This window comes from Vulpes lagopus, chromosome 20, assembly GCF_018345385.1.
Source record: "Vulpes lagopus strain Blue_001 chromosome 20, ASM1834538v1, whole genome shotgun sequence".
NCBI classification, from domain to species: domain Eukaryota; kingdom Metazoa; phylum Chordata; class Mammalia; order Carnivora; family Canidae; genus Vulpes; species Vulpes lagopus.
The window spans coordinates 7,138,254-7,152,111 of record NC_054843.1 but is presented as its reverse complement, the minus strand read 5'-3'; the positions used below and the strand labels follow the sequence as shown (position 1 = coordinate 7,152,111).

Genomic DNA, 13,858 nt, shown 5'->3' with positions numbered 1-13,858 from the left:
GGTGCTGGTAGACACCATTATTGCACACGCTACCTACCCTGTCGGTACAGGCAAGTGACCTTAGACATGGCGCCCTCCAATTAGCTTGTTTGGAAGGGCAGGGTGAGCCCCTGTGTTGCTTCCTGAGATTGGATAGTGCAGCAATAACAGCACTCACCTGCTCCCTGGCTGGGAGTGGCAGCACTGGTGGTCATAGCATTCTCCTACTCCTGGCCTAAAGGTGATGTGTGCACCCAGACAAGGCATTTTCTTACTGCACCACTGAGGCCCACAGTCATGTGTAGACAAGACATTTTTCCACTACCTTTCTGAAGCCATTGAGTTTGCTCTGTCCAGTACAATCTCCAATGCCCTTGCTTAAAGCCAGAAGTCATATTCAGCCCATACAGGGGACACTCCTTGATTGCCTGGCTCTGGTGGCTAAAAGAATTGGCATTCCAGAGCTCCATAGGACTGTAATAAGTAGATAACTCTTGGCAGGCCACCACCCTAGGACACTGCACAGACAGCAGACAAATATAACCTCAGTCCTCCTGTGAAAAGAGCCTATTTACTGAAGCCTGGAGCTTCAGTCTGAGGGACAGGCTTCAGGTTTCCTACACATCAAGAAGCTAAAGAGGTACACCCATGGAACAAAAGTAGGGAGACACCACCCTTATGCACCCCCTTGACCTACCTATAGCTTAAAGAGACTTCCTGGAAAGAAGCTTATACACTTGTCTGCAGGCCCAATTTTTCCCACTGTTGCCCAGGGGAGACCTCCAGATCTTGCTTGCAGCCCCACAAGACTGTATATATTTGCATATTGTAAAAACCACTATCTGAGGATCTGGCTTTCAATCATCCTTAAACTAGATGTTAAACAGATTCCTCCCCTCAGAACACTGATGAGTCTTGGCACAGCCTCAGCAATAGGGGCATATCAATAATAACTCAGGCAGTTTAGACAATCACAAAGTTTCAAGAAACACCCAAGAGCTAGGACAAGGTTGAACAAGATTTATCACCTATACAAGGTCTCTCCTTCACACCTGAGAGAGATAACTTTTTGGCCTAATATATAGAAACATAGTCAAGCAAAATGAGGAAACAGAAATATCAAGGTTATTCAGATTTGAAGGACAGATATAGAGTTTACTAAATAAGCAAACGTTAAAGAAGTTCATCACTAGTAAAGCAGCCTTATAAGAAATATTAAAGATATTTCTTGGGTGCCTGGGTGGCTCAGTCGGTTAAGTGGCTGTCTTTGGCTCAGGTCATGATCTCAGTTACTGGGATCAAGCCCCCTAATCCCTGCTTAGCAGGGAGCCTGCTTCTCCTTCTTCCTCTGGCCCTCCCCCAAATTGCTAGTGTGCACGCTCTCTCTCTTTCTCTCTCATGTGGGTGCTCTTTCTCAAATAAATAAATAAAATCTTTTTTTAAAAAAAGAGATAATTCTTTAAGTTGAAAATAAATGGTACTAATTAATAATAAGAAAACATATGAAAGTAAAAATCTCACTGGAAAAAGTAAATATATAGTAAAGGTAGTGGATTAATCACTTATGAAGGTACCAAGAAGGTTAAAAGACAAAAGTAGTGAAGTTAACTAAGACTACAATAAAGTTTAAGGGATACATAAAGTAAAAAGATATAAAAAGTGACATCAAAAACAAAACAAAGACAGGAAATAAAAATGTAGAGTTCTGGATTATGTTCAAATTTAAATTACTATCAACTTAAAATAGACTGTTTCATATATAGTATGACATATGTGAACTTCATGGTAACCACAAACCAAAAACTTACAGTAAATACACAAAAGAAAATGAGAAATGAATCCAAGCATAATGATAAAGAAAGTCATCAAATCGGGATGCCTGGGTGGCTCGGTGGTTGAGCATCTGCCTATGGCTCAGGGCACGATCCTGGGGTCCTGAGATCAAGTCCCACATCAGGATCTCCACAGGGAGCCTGTTTTACTCTCTGTCTACGTCTCTGCCTCTCTCTCTGTGTCTCCAATGAATAAATAAATTCTAAAAATCTTAAAAAAAAAAAGAAAGTCTTCAAACTATGATGGAAGACAGAAAGAGAAAAAAGAAACAGAGGGGAACTACAAACACAACCAGAAAACAATGGACAAAAATTGCAGTAAGTGCACACCTGTCAATAATTACTTTAAATATGAATGAACTAAATTCTCCAATCAAAAGACATAAAGTGATTGTTGAAGGGAATAAAAAAAGATATCTATACACTACCTCTAAGAAATTCACTTCTGAAGTAAGGACACAAACTGACTGAAAACAAAGAGATGAAAAAAGGTATTTCATAGAAATGGAAATGAAAAGAAAGCTGGTATAGCTGTACTTATATCAGACAAAGACATAAAAGACAAAGAGAGGCACTGCGTAATGAAACAGGTCAATTCAGCAAGAAGATATAGCACTTATAAATATATATATGCACTCAACTTAGGAGCACAAAAACATATAAAGCAAATATTAACCAACCTAAAGGTAGAAATTGACAGCAATACCATAGTAGGCAATTTTAACATTCCACTTATATCAATGTATATATAATTCATCTAGACAGAAAATAAATCAGAAAACATTTCTTAAATGGCCCATCAGACCAAATGGACTTAATAGATATATACAGAGCAATTCCATCCAAAAAACAACAGAATACTTTCTTCACAAGTGCTCATGGAACATTCTTCAGACTAGATCACATATTAAGTCTCCAAAATAAGTCTTAATAAATACAAGAAGACTGAAATAATAGCAAGTATTTTTTTCCTTTTTTTAAACATTTTATTTATTTATTTATTTATTTATTTATTTATTTATTTATGATAGTCACAGAGAGAGAGAGAGAGAGAGAGAGAGGCAGAGACATAGGCAGAGGGAGAAGCAGGCTCCATGCACCGGGAGCCCGATGTGGGATTCAATCCCAGGTCTCCAGGATCGCGCCCTGGGCCAAAGGCAGGCACCAAACCGCTGCGCCACCCAGGGATCCCCAAGCATTTTTTTCCAACCGCAATAATATGAAACTAAAAATCAATTACAAGAAGAAAGCTGAAAAATATATAAATACATAAAGGTTAAACAACATGTTATTGAACAACTACTGGGTCACAGAAGATGCCAAAGGAGAAATCCAAAAATACCTGGAAGCAAATGGAAATAGAAATATGACATACAAAAATCTATGAGATGTAGTGACGGCAATTCTAAGAGGTAAATTCATAGCAATATAGGCCTATCTCAAGAAACAAGAGAAATCTCAAATAAACAATTTAAATTTCCTTCCACAGAAACTAGAAAAAGAAGAACAAAAAAAGCCTAAAGTTTGTAAAAGGGAGGAAATAATAACGATTAGAATGGAAATAAATGGAATTGAAACTAAAAAGATAATTTAAAAAAAATCAGTGAAACTACGAGCTGATTCTTTGAAAACACAAACTGACAAATCTCTAGATAGATTCACCAAGAAAGAAAGAGAGGGCTCAAATAAATAAAGTCAGAAATATAAGAGAAGTTATAACATACACCGCAGAAATGCTAAGGATCATAAGAGACTACTAGAAACAATTATACATCAACAAATTGAAAAACCTGGAAGAAATGATAACACTTCTAGAAACTTATAATCTTCCAAGACTAAATTGTGAAGAAATAGAAAATCTGAAGAGACTACTTACTGGTAAGGAGAGTAAATCAATACTTAAAAACCTCCCAACAAACACAAATGCAAGACCAAACAGTTTCACTAGTGAACTCTACCAAACATTCAAATAATATTTAATACCTATCCTCAAACTCTTCCAAAAAGTTGAAGAGGAGGGAAATCTTCCAAAATCATTTTACAAGGCCAGTGTTACCCCGATACTTAAACCAAAGAAGAACACTACAAAAAAAAAAGAAAATTATAGGCCAATATCTCTGATGAATGTATAAGAAAAATCCTAAAAAAATTAGCAAACCAAACTCAACAATACGTCAAAGGGATCATACACTAAGATCAAGTGGGATTTATTCCAGGGATACAACAATGGTTCAACACCTGCAAATTGATCAATGTGATATACCACATTTGCAAAATGAAGGATAAAGTCATATGATCATCTTAATAGATGCAGAAAAACCATTTGATGAAACTCAACAACCACCTATGATAAAAACTCTCAACAAAGTGAGTACAGAGGGAATGTGCTTCAACTTAATAAAATCCTTGGGAATAAACTTAATCAACAAGGTGAAAGACTTGTACACTGAAAACTATAAGACATTGATGAAAGAAATTAAAAAGGCATAAATAAATGCAAAGATATTCCATGCTCATGAATTAGAAGAATTAATATTGTCAAAATGTTCATACTACCCAAAGTAACCTACAGATTCAGTGCAATTCCTACCAAAATTCTAATGACATATTTCACAGAACTAGAACAAATAATTCTAAAATTTGTATGAAAGCATGAAAGACCTCAAATAGTTACAATGATCTGGGGAAAAAAGAACAAAGCTGGAGGTGTCACCCTTTCTGATTTCAAATTATTCTACAAATCTATACTAATCAAAATAGTCTGGTATTGGCATAAAAATAGACATATAGATCAATAGGACAGAATAGAGAGCCTAGAAATAAGCCCATATGTATGTGGCCAATTTATAACAAAAGAGGCAAGAATATACAATGGGAAATGGATAGTCTCTTCAATAAGGTGTTGGGAAAACTGAACAGCTATATGTAAAAGAAGCACATTGGACCACTATCTTATAACACATATAAAAATCAATTCAAATTGAATTAAAAACTTGAATTGAAGACCTGAAACCATAAAACTCCTAGAAAACATAGGCCAAAGTTTCTTGACACTGGTCTAAGCAATATTTTTTGGATCTGTCTCCAAAAGTATGGAAAAATAAAAGCAGAAACAAATAATGGGACTATATCAAATTAAAAAGCTTATGCACAGTGAAGGAAACCTTCAACAAAATGAAAAGGCAACCTACTGAATGGGAGAAGATATTTGAAAGTCACCTATCCAATAAGAGGCTAACAACCAAAATATATTTGAAAACTTATATAGCTTAATACTAAAAAACCATCTGATTAAAAAATTAGCAGAGGATCCGAGTAGTCTTTTTTCCAAAGAAGACATACAGATGGCCAACATGCGCATGAAGAAGGGGTCAGTATCACTAATCATCAGGGAAATGCAAATCGAAACCACAATGAAATATCACTTCATGCCAGCCAAGATGTCTAGTATCAATAAGACAAGAAATAATTAGTGTTGGTAAGGATGTGGAAAAAGAACTCTTGTGCTTTGTTGTAGGATTGCAAATTGGTGCAGCCACTGTGGAAAGTAGTACAGAGGTTCCTCAAAGAAGGAAAAATAGAACTACCATAAGATCCAGCAATTCCAGTGATGCCTGGGTGGCTCAGTGGTTGAGCCTCTGCCTTCGGCTCAGGGCGTGATCCCGGAGTTGCAGCATCGAGTTCCACATTGGGCTCCCTGTGAGGAGCCTGCTTCTCCCTCTGCTTATGTCTCTGCCTTCTCTCTGTGTCTCTCAAATGAATAAATAAATAAAATCTTTTAAAAAAGAGAGATCCAGCACTTCCACTACTGGATATCTATTTGAAAAATCAAAAGCTCTAATTTGAAAAGACATATGCACCCTTCCGTTCACTGCAGCATTATTGACTACAGCAGAGATATGGAAACAACCTAAGTGCCCACTGGTAAATGAATGAATACAGAAGATGTGGTGAATGAATACGATGGAATACTACTTGGCCATAAAAAAAAGAATGAAATCTTATCATTTGCAACAACATGGATGCATCTTCAGTGTATCATGCTAAGCAAAATTAGACAGAGAAAGACAAATACCATGTGATTTCACTTATATGTGGAATCTAAGAAACAAAACCAACAAAACCCTGTCACATAGATACAGAGAACAGATTGGTGGTTGCAGGAGGTGGGGGTGGTTGGTTGGAATGAACTGGGTGAAAGGGATTAAGAAATACACACTTCCACTTATAAAGTAAAGAAGTCGTGGTTGTGCAACATACAGCATAAGGAATATAGTCAATAACACTGTAACTGGACTTACTGTGGTGACCACTGCACGATGCATACAAATGTCAAGGAACCATGTTGTATGCCTGAACCTAATATAATATTGTACTTCAATTATACCTTAAATTAAAAAAAAGATGACATTCTCCTTTATTTGAGGGAAATAACTGTGTGTTATCAATTAGTGCTAGTAAAATAACATCGAGTATGTGTATATCCTTGTACTTTGTCAGAGGCGAGTCGGAATACCATTAGAGCACTAACTACAATTATGATGATCTCTTCTTTATATAGGATCCTAATTATTTCTAGAACTAATTATTTAAAATACATTTTAAGGGGATCCCTGGGTGGCGCAGCAGTTTAGCGCCTGCCTTTGGCCCAGGGCGCAATCCTGGAGACCCGGGATCGAGTCCCGCTCGGGCTCCCGGTGCTTGGAGCCTGCTTCTCCCTCTGCCTGTGTCTCTGCCTCTCTCTCTCTCGCTCACTGTGTGCCTATCATGAATAAATAAAATAAAATAAAAGTAAAAAAAATAAAATAAATAAAATACATTTAAAAATGTATCATCTCAAATGACTGCATTTTATTTTTTTAAATCTCCCTACACACTCAAACTACAGCTAGAAAGAAAAACCTTAATTTAAACAAGTGTCTTGATGATTTTTCGACTTAATTACCAATTTCCCTTTAATTGATATTACCAAATTTAATAATTCTGAAAAAATTAAGAGTGAATCATTTCTCTCTTGATATTTAAAATGACACTTGAAAATAAAGGAAAGAAACAATAAATGCTATCTCAATAAGGTATAAATCCAAAGTTGTTACATTTAGACATCTCAGTTCCATAAACCTTGAAGTCCTGATACAATGAGTTAAAAAACAAACAAACAAAACCCTTGCTTTCAAAAGTGCCATTACTTTAATGCTAGTAAAAATATAGTAGCCTTAAATGCTAACCTTTTTCTGTAGCTTCCTTCCCCTTGTTCTGATTCTCTCTGGTTTCTTTCCCTTGTTAATCTGCATATTGTTTATATATCATTTGTTTAAGGAAGAATTATTGAAAAAGAGCTTCACCTTACCTACTTGCCCATTTTGATAAAGAGGCTTTATCTTATTTTCATGAAGATTCACATAATCAAGATTTAACCCTCGAGAAAAGCAACACTTTCGACCTATGAAAATCAGTGAATGGAGTTATGCTTCGAGAAGGGTATATTATTTATTTTCAATTGCCAATAAATTTTTTCTATTGCTTATTCAATAGCTCTTCTGATGTCTTATTTTCTTTTATCCTGTAAAGCAGAGATAGTTTGTAAAAAGATGGGAGGGGGGATTTGAGAGTGAATTAAAACATTTCTACATATTCAAAGGAAACAGTCTATGTATTAAATAAAGACCCAGGTCATCAAAGTTAATATATATTATTAGCTGATGTTTAGGAAATACCAGGGTAAGATGTTAAAATTATTTTTAAAAATATTATTAAAAAGCTCCAAGTTCTCAGGGATACATTTTAAGTCTTCTTAACAATTCTTACTTGAAATGGGTAGACCAATTATTTCGGAATATGCCATTGACTGCCATCAGGGCATAATGATGTTTTGCCCACCAATTAGCCACCCAGGAAGAAAGCAAGTCCTAGTTGGATAAATTAGCACCAAATATATGCACACAGATTCTATCAGAATTAAGATAATTGATTGAACAATTTCCTATATCTAGGTCATTTACATTCCCATCTTTTGTTTTAAATTCATGAGACAAATTGAGCTTTAGAACTCACAAATACATTACTTTATAAATGATCTTTTAAGTAAAATGATCTATATTCTTGTATGGCTGTATCTTCATAACTAATTTCTACATCTTTTCTGCTGATAATATCAGATGGAGCAAAGCCACGGTACAGTTGCTTTAAGTCCTAACAGTGCTCCACTAACCACTTCTCTCTACTTTAGGTAGCAACTCTTTTACGAATTAAACCATGGATAAACTTATCAACACCCATCAAGAATTGAAATGGAAGAAATTAGTGTAACATCTCATCTTTTGATCAGGTTTGGAATAGATTGCTTCTGCCTTCAGTAGAGATCACGATAAACAAAAAACAAAAACTGGAAGGTATAAACGCATTGCTTTAACCAAGTCCTAAGTGCACGCATTATCATCTTTAGAAAGCAGTGGCATGCCCACAGTTGGAAGGTCCAGCAAAGAAAATCAGGATTCATCTCATTTACCTTCATAGACAACAAACCAGAACCAACTCAATACTGGACACACCTAAGGGCATCCTCAAAAGCAGCTCAGCGTATTGTAAAGGCATTATCACTACCTCCAACCAATTGTCAAACTTTGGGCTCTGCAATTCAAACTGTGCCTTGCAACCCCTGGATGCGACTCGGAAAAGCGGTCTCTTAGAAATATGACTGCCATCTTCCTCTACTATTTTTCCTAAACCATTATTGGGGGGTGTGAGGGTCTATGGCCAAAGATGGGGGCAGCAGCATAGAGACCAGCTTTGCCCCAGGTGAAGGCATTATGGCAAGAGAGACTTACCTGTTTTCTCTCAGTGAGTGCTGAAATGGAGCTCGAGTGATAATAAATCCTCCCCTCTTGCACAGTTTCTTCCTTGTTTCTATTAAGAGAAGTAACTCCCTCTCTCTGTTTCCTATGCCCTACAACCTTGGAAATGTAGCTACCCTGCCCACATGCTGGCTTAAAGACACAGTTACTGCTTCTCATCTCACAAGCACATTCTCCTCCCTTTCCTGGAGCTCACCAGCTCTTTTTTTAGAAAAGTCTGTCAGGTCTGGACTAAGAGTATTTTATTTCTCTACCCTCTAGGATCTCAGGACCCCTAACAGGATTTAGTTAACCAGTGTCTTACTGACAGCGTGCTCGCACAGTCTTTCTGTCATCTAAACCTGACAAAAAGTGTAGAGGACAGTGAGAGGGTAAGAAATGAATGGATACTTTTGAAACCAAAGGGACGTGGCTGAAACTAGGCAACTCTCATCAGAGACTGGTCCTGTGTGTGTGTCTGTGTGTCTGTGCAGGCGTGCGCCTTGCCCCTCTGCTCCCCTGAGGACAGGATCATTCTCCATTCTCAGTTCAGCTTGGATCTTTTGCTGTTTCAGTGTTCTTGATTTTGAATAGTTACTCTGATGCACCGCCATGCGTGAAATGGATGATTTGCAAGCTTCTCTGTCCCACGCAATTCCGTGGATAATCAGATATCCAGATTCTGCACGGGCAGGGGAATCGCTCCTTTATGGAAAGTGATCGCTTCTGTCACCAAAGGAGCTAACAGCATCAGCAGGGGCCGCCAACTGGGAGGTGGGAACCTGGCGCCTGTGCTCTGGCCTTGGTGCTGAATCCAGAACCTGCTGCCTGAACCATCTCAGTGGCCTCTGGGCAACTTTGGGAGGTTTGGGTGGATGCTGGCCAGTTATAGAAGCCCCCTTTGTGGGTTGTCGGCAGGAACTTGGGCAGAGCTGATACCATGGGACCTTCCACAGGATACCTGGCTGGCTCGTTTCTTTACCTGAAGCTGGGAAAGTTTTGTCCAACGTGGGTTTTTTTTTCTTTTTTCTTTTTTTTTTTTTGGTAACTGGAGCTGCCTTCTCCCCTCCCACCTGGGTCGCCATGGAGACTCAGCTTTTTCTTTCTCCAGGCAAAATGGGCGAAGCTTAGTTAGCTGTACCCTGACTATAGCAAGACCCTTTTTCTTTCTATTCAGCTCCTGGGCATCCCCTTCTGTTTTTCAGTGTAAGAAAGGTAAGCAGGGTGAGGAGCTAGTGGGGATGTGGCATTTCACCCTATATGGTGGGGGCTCCCCAGTACCATCAGACTTTGGATAAAAGCAAGCAGGAGACACTCTAAACACATAATAATCTCCAACTCCCAAACACTTGAGGTTCCCCCCCCCCTTCTCCCTCTCTCTCTCTTTCTCTCTCTCTCTCTCTCTCTTCCTTTTTTGGGAGTGGAGGCGGGATTCTTTGGAAAATTCTGGTATTTTGTTTCTCCATTAACCTCACCCCATTTCTGTGGCTTTTTCTATTAACACGTTTCCTTCTTAAGAGTTTCTCCATATTGAGGCTGGTACAAGAGATATACCTGTGGATCGACTCAAGGTTTTATTGGGTTTGGGGAATACTAATGTTAATTCTGTTAAAAACTAATCCAAGCTTAATGTCTTGATGCAAATGAAAATATACCCAGGAGGAAGCAAGTCGGGATTCATCCAACCCCCTAAATGCCAGAAACATCTCATTTTATCTGAAGGGTTTCTTTTTTCCTTCCAATTACAAAACAATTCAGTTTACTTCTAGGGAGAGCTTCCTATTCACTGTTTGTAGCCATCATATCACATCCCTGGTTTTACAGATAGATAACAGTTAGGAGTCATTGTTTCCCATTTTCTGCCTCTTTCTCCCCACCGCTCACTTTTTCCTTTTCCTCCTTCTCTTGCTCCCCGTCTCGGTCTCTGTCACTCTCCTCTATGCAAAGAAGAACAAGGATACAGCTTTCCATAAAGACAATGGGCTTTTCCCAACTGTAAATGACTACACCACAAGCCGCCCCTGCCAGTTAAATCAGTGCATTTCTTCTTTGCCAACGTCTGCTGAAATGATGTCTGCAATAACTGACTGGGTTTCTCTGAGCCCAGGGCATGCAGACCCCTCCTCTCCCCGCCCCCCTTGCGAGTTTTCAGTTGCTAATGAAAACCGTATGAAACAGATTTCCCTTCTGTTATGTAACCGGCTTCTCCCTCGCCTTTCCCCAGACTTGGGCATCATGTTTCTCATCAGCGTGGAGCATGCAGCGGCGGCGGAGACTGGGGAGGGGGAGGTGGGGACCCGAGGGCACGGAACGTTTTGCCCAGATTGATGCCAGCTTCTCGCCTTCGAGCAACTCAGCGCACCGCTTACCTTGCTGCGGACAGGGTGGTTTCACTCAATCATGATCTCCTCTCTTGGAACGGAGCAAGATTTAATAATTCACTACACGATGGATGGTGAGGGGAGAAAAATTTTTTTAAAAAAGAGAGGAAAAAAAAAAAAGGAAAAAGAAAAGGAAAGAAAAACTGGAATCAGATGGTCCAATTTCACATCAGCCCCGAGAGGCTGTTAGGAGGCTCCATTCTCCTGGCGGTGCATCCAGCTCTGGGTCTGGCTTCCCGGTTCCCGCGGATCCCCACCCCTCCACCCGCCCAACCTCTCCGGCCAGGTGCGGCCGTCTGCAAACTGGCTCCCTCTGGCCGCGAGCGGAGAGGCGGGCTGGGCGCGGGGTCAAAGGAGGGGCGGAGGGGTGTGCGTCGGGCAGGGATGCGGGCGGCAGACCCGGCGGAGGGAAGGGTTCGGAAACGGCAGGAGTGGAGGAAAAAAAAAAAAAATAAAATCCCGGCTGGGAGAAAAGTGATGGGCCACGCAGGGAGACGTCATGAAAGCCGCAGATTCAATGAATGCTCCTCGATTCCAGCGGACGGGCTGAGTCCCGCTGGCCGCGCACGAACCGGCGCGGCTCCGCGGATAAGAGCGAGCGCAGCGCCGCGCGCTGGAGAGAAGCGGCCACACAGCGCGTTCCGGAGCGGCGGGGGAGGGGGGAGGGGGGAGGAGAGGGGAGGGACACTCCGCCCTGACCCCTCCCCAAACCCCAGCCCGCGGGGAAGCCGCGGGAGCCAGCCCCCAGCGCTCCAAAACGAAGCTGCAAACGTGGGGGGCGCTCCGGGCTGGGGGGACCTTTTGGATTTAGCCTCCGGTTCCCACCTTTCCTTCTCTGTCACTAAGTGAGTTATTCCTGGAGAAGAGCCTGGACAGCAGCAAAGAGCCGAAGCTCGGGACTTAGGAGAGCAGGAGAAAGAGGAGGGTCTTGTCTCGGTGGCCCTCTGGGCTGCAGTCAAGGAGTCAGCCTGCGCGCGGGAGCTGGAGCGCGCACCGGGGCGCACGGCCGGGGCGCATGGCCGGGGAGGGGTGGGGGTGAGGGGCTGCGCCCCCTCGGGGTCTTCGCGGTGTCCCTCGGAAGCCCACCCCGCTGCTTGGTTCTGTCTGCCCTGGCCACAGCACCCGGCATCACCGCTGCTGCTCCATCCCACCCCACCTGGATGCGCATTGGAGACAAACAAAGGGACCGTGACCTTTGTCATGCGTAACCCGACTTGCCTTCCAAGTTGACTTCGTCAGGGTTTGGATAATTGCCCACTGGATCCCGTCCTTTGATTTTTTTAACTTGCTCTGTATTGTTATCCCAGGGATCACCTCACCACGCTCCCCTCTGCACCCTCTTTTTTTCTTAGGGTCATCGCAAACACTACTTATTCCCATGTTTCCAAAGCTTTTCCACAATTTGCTTCTGTGTCTGTAAGCTCCACTCTTTTATGCCATCTTTTCTTTCCCCAGGGATAAATCGATAGGCAGCTAAAGGTTTTTAAGAGCAATAAATACCATTGGCTAATAATTTTGTAAGGACAGTTTCATATCTGGCTATTCTTTTGCTACTTCGTAAAGTAGTTTTCCTCTCATAAGACACAGCATTTCTACCTCCAAGAAGATGACCCCACCATTCCAGAGAAAGAGACCTCTTACTTCCAAGATCTTTTTATGCATTCTAATTACACAGCACTTCAGCCCTCAAGAATGCTGTCTGTTTTCTAAAAATGTCTTTTGTGTGCAGAGGTGTTTGTCTGAATTTGCATCCAGGGTTTATCTACAAATCAACCCTGCCAACCCTGCACACAGCCCATGAGCTCGTATTTGTTGCCGATTTTCCCTGAGAGGTTGTGATCTCACTTGCGCTTACTTCTGAGTCACATATTCTGTAGACAGAAGCTATTAGGATGTGTAATACGTGATTTTTATGCTCCATAGTGCTTACTGGATCTAGTCATTGTGTTAGAGATACGATAAACAAAGAACAAGTGGACTCAGCAATCCCTGAGGAATCCCTGAGTAAGTATGCAAGATGCAGGAATTTGGTGGAAACAGCCCTGAAGCCTTAAAAGAACAACTCACTCTGACTGTTGTTGCCTAAAGAGTATTCTGTTTAATCTGTAAAGATGCTCTGGATATGCCTGCTAATTTTGACTATATACATTTCTACCAATGCAAGGATTTCACAAGATTTATTTCTTACAAGACATCAGACTAAGTAAGTCAGTCAAGAGAGAATAATAACCTATTTTTTTTTTCCTTTGAACATTGAAAACTCTCCTAACTTGAAACTGGCCAGAGTGCTGTGGGGTGCAGCTCTTTCTGAATGGTGCAAGAGCTCTTTCTGAATGGTACCAACTTGTGTTAGCATGGCATGGGATTTGACCAAAGCCAGAGGCTAGAGCAATTGGTTTAACTGAATTCATTTATTCCTGAGAGATCTCAGGCAGTGATTGTCACTAGTGTAAATAAGAGGAGTCTCAGTGGCACCTGAAAATCAGGCAACCTGTGCTTCCCAGCCACACGCTGTAGCTCCTCTGAGTTTCCAAGAGCCCTGTCAGGCTACACTGTATTCAGCCTGTCTGGAATCTCACTTAAAAATCTATTTTATGATTTCAGATGAAGCCAAGGCCTCAGGGTGGGGGGTGTTGGGTGAGTGCCAAGGGCGGTTTCCAAGCCTTAGGTCCTTCTGCCTCTGGGGAGGTCAGTACTCCAAAGCTGATGAAGAAGGTGCCTTCTAGGATTGATTGATTCTTTTATAGGGATGAGGTTGGATTCTCCCCCACGCATCCAACTGTAATGGAGTCTTATTAGCCAGCAGAATTGACAAACTGAATTATCCCGACTG

At 41.2% G+C, this 13,858-nt stretch overlaps 1 protein-coding gene across 1 annotated transcript in view; it reads right to left on the bottom strand.

Annotated features, from left to right (window-relative positions):
- KCNJ6 (potassium inwardly rectifying channel subfamily J member 6) overlaps positions 1 to 11,566 on the bottom strand; it is a 259,033-nt gene extending 247,467 nt beyond the window's left edge. The window contains exon 1 of the mRNA XM_041735202.1: positions 11,014 to 11,566. The gene's annotated coding sequence lies outside the window, so the exon portion shown is untranslated. The remainder of the gene's footprint in view (positions 1 to 11,013) is intronic.
- Between the last annotated feature and the right edge of the window lie 2,292 nt (positions 11,567 to 13,858).